Source organism: Limulus polyphemus, unplaced genomic scaffold, assembly GCF_000517525.1.
Source record: "Limulus polyphemus unplaced genomic scaffold, Limulus_polyphemus-2.1.2 Scaffold3036, whole genome shotgun sequence".
Taxonomy (NCBI): Eukaryota; Metazoa; Arthropoda; class Merostomata; order Xiphosura; family Limulidae; genus Limulus; species Limulus polyphemus.
This window is the reverse complement of record NW_013668646.1, coordinates 98,075-105,776: the sequence shown is the minus strand read 5'-3', so window position 1 is coordinate 105,776 and position 7,702 is coordinate 98,075.

Here is a 7,702-nt window from a genome sequence, read left to right as displayed (position 1 = left end):
AATGAATTTACGAAACATCTGCAGACAAAGTTCAATTCATTAAATTTTCTTAACATAATATACTACAAGTGCAATTACATATATATATATATAATAGTTTGACAGAAACGTATATTTACTACCACCAAATTTGCTTAATTAATTAAAACGCAAATAACCAAAGTCATTAAAGTAAGGTATCAACCAACAATTATAAATTCGTTAAAATATGGTAACAACCAAAAGTTATAAAAAAATTAAAATAAGGTAACATCTAAAAGTTATAAAAGTCATTAAAATAGGGTAACATCTAAAAGTTCTAAAAGTCATTAAAATAAGGTAACATCTAAAGTTCTAAAAGTCAATAAAATAATGTAACATTCAAAAGTTATAAAAGTCTTTCAAATAAGGGAACAATCAAAAGTTATAAAAGTCATTAAAATAAGGTAACATCAAAAGTTATAAAAGTCATTAAAATAAGGTAACATCTAAATGTTATAAAATTCATTAAAATAAGGTAACATCTAAAGTTCTAAAAGTCAATAAAATAATGTAACATTCAAAAGTTATAAAAGTCGTTCAAATAAGGGAACAATCAAAATTTATAAAAGTCATTAAAATAAGGTAACATCCAAAAGTTATAAAAGTCGTTTAAGTTTTTTTGCAGCTTCTGGTGATTTATTACACAACTCCTATGATAAAAAGGGATTTTTGCATAATTTTACCCTTAATGCAGTCGGATTATTAAATAAACAATTATGAATATATTAGTTACAACAAACATAATTTAAGTTTCTATTAATGCTAATGTACATATATATATGTGCATATAGAGCTCATACATACAATGCTAATAGTTTTATAATAAATTACAAGTTTACTTTTAGGAATTGAAATAGTACTGACTCATATTTACAAGATAGCTTGTGCATAATCCACTAGATGGCGATGTCTACACTTACTAGTTTAACAAGAATCGACAATTATCAGATGACTTTTATGCAAACCGTAAATTCACAAAGAAATAAGAATAAACTATTTATTTTAACTTTATTTTGATGACTTTGATTGTTCCCTTATTTTAATGAATTTTATAACATTTGACTGTTCTCTTATTTGAACTCTTTACATTACCGTTTTTTCTTCTCCTCATCTTAACATTTCCTCATTGTGCTTGAATTTCCACAAATGTGATCGCTTAGGTGTCATATTCTCTCCAATCTTCGTCAGCGATTAATGTAGATAATGATGCTGAAAAGTTAGTGTTTCCTCTGGGTCTCAGAACAAACTCCTGTCTTAATCAATTTTTTTACAAGATGAATAACATAATTTATGAGCGAAGGAACAAGCGTCATGAAAGTCATTAGCGACGATAACCAGAAACACGTTTAATGAACCTGTGTTGTCAAAACACTTGATAATTTAAATTGATAAAGACTGTACGCGATAATGTTTAAAGTTGCCCATGCATACATGTTAAAGAATAATAATGATGTTTTCAATAAGGATCGTTTGGCATGGAGTCTTACTCTTAATATTATTTAAAAAAAAAATCATTTAATTAATAGATGGTTTGTTTGTTGCTAAGCGCAAAGCTACGTAATGGGTTATCTGCGCTGTGCCCACCGCGGCAGTCGAACTCTTAATTTAGCGTTATAAGCCCTCAGCTACCGAAATCCCTCATTGATTACGCCAATGGAATTTCTGAATTAACGTTGTTTAACAATTAGCTTTAGAGCCAATCATTAGTTAGAACTATTTATATATATATATATATACACACACACATATATATATATATAGAGCTATCGATTTGATAAAACAATAATAAAATATACTGTAGTGATCGTAACTCATTAACTTGGACTAATAACATTAGCTCAAAACAAGAGATATTACTTTCACACATTTCAGGATGTGCGAACCTATTTATCACATCATAATTCAGGGTAATAAGAACATGTTACGAAACAATATTTTATAGAAGAATTTGTTTGTAATTAAGCACAAAACTACACAATGGGCTATCTGTGATCTGCCCACCACGAGTAACGAAACCCGGTTCCTAGCGTTGTAAGTCCGCAGACATACCGCTGTGCCACTGGGGAGTTTACAGAAGAAACAAACTATTAATCAAATACTGGATCGGATAAGAAATCATATTTTTACAGTACGTAATATTGTCAATTTACTTGTGTGTGTATAAGGTCAAATAATTTTCTATCTGAAGGATTTGGTGGAAGATTGAACATTTAGACATTAGGCTTAGTGACAATCAAACCAATTTTTTTTTTTATAGGAAACGTTTTGAACATAAAGTTAACATGATATCAAGCTATAGGACCTGTAAAATAGTGTAAAAATTTAAACAGGAATTGTCACACATTCACTGAACATAACTTCATGTTCCTGTCAAAAACCGCCGAATTTCTTATGTTATTTTTTTGTAATTAAGCAATATTATATCATACACATCTGAATGAACTGTGAATCACATACTAAAACTTAATATTTGTAAAAGTATAACAAACTTTATGGAAATGGATCAAAGTAGTTTAAATTTGTTAAACATTTTGTTATCATAGCCCTCTGGTGGCAATAAGACAGCTAATGATCACAAGGGTTTCGCCTATTTCAAAAATAAACAAAGTAAAAGCTGTAAGATAGTCTGAGAAACAAAAAGTAATTTATTACTAATAACTTTTATCAAAGCAATTAAATCTCGTTTAATTTGTAACTAAACGAGAATAACGAAAAAACTTTTGTTCAAAACATCGCTCATATCTGTGTAAATGACAACCATTTGTTCTTAAGTGTGATAACAAAAATTTGTTCTTAAGTGTGATAACAACCACTTGTTCTTAAGTGTGATAATTAGTTGTAACTGGTAGAAAATAAACTACAAATCATAATATGGCAAAGATTGTGTAACTGGCGGTCTTAGCAAGCCCCCTGTTGGCTAACAAGTAAGTTTGAGGACTTATAATGTTAAGAATACGGGTTCAATTCCTGAAGTGGGCACAGTGTAGATAACCCATTGTGTACTTTGCGCTTAAACAGAAGCAAACAAAATGTTACAGAAAAGGAGAAGTTACTTGTAATTTACATGGAACATGCAATTTGTAACATGCTCTAACAATAATAACGTTACGGAGCAACTTATAAGTAGCTATAACAATAACAATACTACAGAGTAGGTGAGAATACTTGTACTGATTTTGAAATAAACAACGATTTATAAGTAGCTATTACAATAACAATATTACAGAGTAGGTGAGAATACTTGTACTGGCTTTGAAATAAACAAAGATTTATAAGTAGCTATTACAATAACAATATTACAGAGTAGGTGAGAATACTTGTAACTGGCTTTGAAATAAACAACTTATAAGTAGCTATAACAATAACAATATTACAGAGTAGGTGAGAATACTTGTAACTGGCTTTGAAATAAACAACGATTTCTAAGTAGCTATTACAATAACAATATTACAGAGTAGGTGAGAATACTTGTAACTGGCTTTGAAATAAACAACGATTTCTAAGTAGCTATTACAATAACAATATTACAGAGTAGGTGAGAATACTTGTTATTGGCTTCGAAGTAAACAACAATTCTTAATATGGAAAACAAGATATTGGAGATCAGAAAGAACTATTTGTGAATGACCCCTGAAATAAACGATGACATTTAAAAAAAATTTAAAACTATCTGTAAGTAGTTTACAGTGACGATGAGGATTCCGAAGCCAGTAACTCGATCTCGAATTTATGTAATTCCACAAAATATTCCCCGCACCCTCATCTGTTGGTGCGTTATAAGAGTGATAGTAAATCATTTCGCTTGAATTGTTTATTTATTTAGAATTTCGCGCAAAGCTACACGAGGGCTATCTGCGCTAGCTGTCCCTAATTTAGCAGTGTAAGACTAGAGGAAGGCAACTAGTCATTGCCACCCTCCGCCAACTCTTGGGCTACTCATTTACCAACGAATAGTGGGATTGACCGTCACTTTATAACGCCCCCCACGGCTGAAAGAGTGAGCATGTTTGGTGGGACGGGGATTCGAACCCGCGACCCACAGATTGCGAGTCGAGCTCCCGAACCACCTGGCCATGCCAGGCCATTTTGCTCGGATGGTGGGTGGTAGGATGCTGCTGACGACTTCCCTCTGGTCAGTAGTTAAAAATTAGAGATGACGGCAGATACCATAAAATACAAAATAAAAGTAGTTAAAATATAAGACTGCAAGATTTACAAAGGGATTCTACCTCACTCAGTAATAAATCCAGTTCATAACATAAGAAATAATTTGCAACTGAGTGAGAAAAATATAATTAATTCAAAATGTTAAAAGTGTTTGTAACTGTCTAAGAAAATATAATTCACGGCATAAAAAACTGTTTGAAACCAATTCTTAATATTAATAACCCAGTTGGCTCTGAAATCCAAAATTAAATGATATAATTAAATACTTAAGGTTGACTTGGATGTAAATAATAAAACAAACTACGAAAATAATTGTAGCTGGTTATGAAATATATTTTGTTTCAAACTATAGGAATAATCAATGAATTAGAGTAACAGAGTACTTGGTTTGAAATCAGCGATAATTCAGGGTATAATAAAATGTAAGAAAATGGGTCTGAAATAAATAACAATGCAGAAAAAGAGGAATTACTTGAAATTGGCTATAAAATAAACGATAATTCGAAAGTGTAAATAGCTCTAGAAAACAAGAGTCTAACTTTGAAAAGGCCTACGATTTATTTAATGTGCAAATGCTTGCAAATGTTTCTGAAATATGCGGTACTTCTCAAAAACTGCGACTGTTCGTGAAACACATAGCATCTATCAAAAGAGCAAATTACCTATGACTGTTCGTGAAACACATCGTATTTATTAAAACAGCGAATTACTTGTTATTTTATGTGAAATAAGAAGTAATTGAAATTCCGAGAAAGTTACTTACAAATGATATGAAGATTATATTATCTCAGGTTGTAAGGAACTTGTAATTTGCTAAGAACCATATCCTAATTAATGGTGTTTGTGCTTACAACTGACTTGAAAGTAACAAATATTTAGGTTAAGAGTAATGATTCGTAACTGTTTGTTGAATAAACCGCAGTTTGAAACGTGAAACACTAATAACATTAAACTATTGGGTATTTCCAGATGTATTGAAGTTGTTGAGGCACAACAACAGGACTTAGCTAAACTGGTAAGTTTGACAAATAGTTGAAAAATGGCTTTATTATAGAAATTGGAATGTAATTTGGGTTATCATTATTTTGATCATCAAACGTTTAATAGAGATGAAAACATGCTTAATAGTATGGCTGAAGAAAAGGATTTTGTCATAGTGGTAGGTAAGTCAATTTGTTGCTAGTAGTAAATCCAATTGAGTTTTAGGATGTATTTATAGGACCTTTTACAAGTCTAAAGAGGTAATTATATTATTAAACAAATTACTAGTTAGGCCTCTCTTGAAAGGCTGTGTACAAATCACCTGTTAGATCTTTTTTGGAATATTGTGTACAAATCACTAGTTAGGTCTCTTTTGGAATACTATGTACAAATCGTTAATTAGGCTACTCTTGGAATACTATGTTCAAATAGTTAATTAGGTTACTCTTGGAACACTGTGTAGAAATCACTAGTTAGGTCTGTTTTGGAATGCTGTGTACAAATCGTTAGTTAGGCCTCTCTTGGAATACTATGTACGTTTTTGGTCTCCGTAACTAAAAACATGATATTGACTAATTGGAAAGGGTTCAGAAGAGGATTAATAAAATAATTACCGGGATGGAAGGACTATCTTACAGAAATAGGTTAAAATCTCTTACCTTATTATTATTACTGTTTTAAGAATAGAAGTGTAAGATGTGATGTTATTGGAGTTTACAATGTTATCAGTGGGATCGATAAGATTAAAGCCCCTGAATTCTTTGTGCTGTGCCCGATTCTGAGCACAATAGGACGAGAGAACAAAAGTATAAAATTTGGAAAAGACAAGATAATCTCCGGTTAAGATATTAAGACAGTTTTATTTTCATAACAGAGAAATTAGCTTATGAAATGAAAAGCCTTTTAGGTAGTAGTGGAGCCAAGCACTTTATGGAAGTTTGAAGAGACAATCGATGATATCCTGAAAAATGAAAGATGGGTTTAATTTTATTTTTCTTGGGTGTGGTTGTGTATAAAAAACCTTGAAGGACCAAGTGTTGTCTGTAAGTTATGTTGTGGTATGTTAAGCTGCTGATAATTTGATATAGAATAGTGATATATTTTTCTATGAGCAACTAGTTATATTTGATAAAAGATTTATTCAATTTCACGGTAAATTGTTCAAACAAATTACATCTGGTTATGAAACAAAGAGCAGTACAATTTTAAATAATATTCTCTCATAAACTCTAAAGCTTTGAATGTGATAAACATTTTGTAAATGGAACAAATAATGATTTTTCCAAGACTGACTACAACTGTCTGCAAAACAAGTAGCAAATCAGACTTCGATAAACGGCTTGTAACTACGTATGCAACGAGAAATATGCCAGTTAATACGTTGTTCGCAAAAAGTGTATTAGACCATGAGGATCAGTTTCTCAGTAATACGCTGTTCGCAACGGGTAGTGTATTAGACTATGAGGATCAGTTTCTCAGTAATACGCTGTTCGCAACGGGTAGTGTATTAGACCATGAGGATCAGTTTCTCTGTTATACGTTGTTCGCAACAAGGTATTAGACTATGTGGATCAGTTTCTCAGTAATACGTTGTTCGCAACGGGTAGTGTATTAGACCATGAGGATCAGTTTCTCAGTAATACATTGTTCGCAACAAGTAATGTATTAGACCATGAGGATCAATTTCTCAGAAACTAAAACTTTGGTAGGTATGAGTTTCTCATTAGGAACTATTTATACGTTTGTAGAAGACGATTTATTTAATTCGATATCGAAATATTGGATTTCAGGTACAGAAATAACACTTGTAAGATTTTATCTTTAAAATCTTCATTAAAAAATTCCCTTTACCTGAAGCAAGCAATAAAGTTATCAATATATTTTATCTACAATAAATAAGTCAAAAATCTCAAAAGAAGATATTTCAAGGAAAATCTTTATTATTTTTTACGAGATTGAACAATCTGTTTGTTATTAAGCGCAAAGATATACAATGGGCTATTGTTTTGCATCCAACGGCAGCATCAAACCCCGATTTTTAGCGTTATCTCACGCTTACCCGTAATGGGGTCAGAAACGATAAATAGCAAACATATTGTGTTTAATATTACAGAGCCTATAACATTTTAGTACAGCTTGCTATTAAGTTAACTTCCATAGATTTCTTAGTATACTTTCTTGATTTTACTTACTCTCATGCGTCTGTATTAGGTTTCAAAGACTTGTTTATTAAATACAGGGAAATATCGGTAATAACGCAGTAAAGTTGAAAACAAACACTGTTCCAGTAACTGCTGTTGTTATAGCTTTGTGAATGTTGTTTATCACACACGTATGCAGGTTGTTTACTTGTTCACCACACATGTATGCACATTGTTTATCATACACATATGCACATTGTTTACTTGTTCACCACCAGGCCCATGGGGCGGGGGGGGGGGGGGACGACGCACGCGGCCGGCGGCGATACGTACGTACGTGTCTCACAACGAACCGAACCGAATCTTAGTTTAGTTAGTATCTCTTATTATTA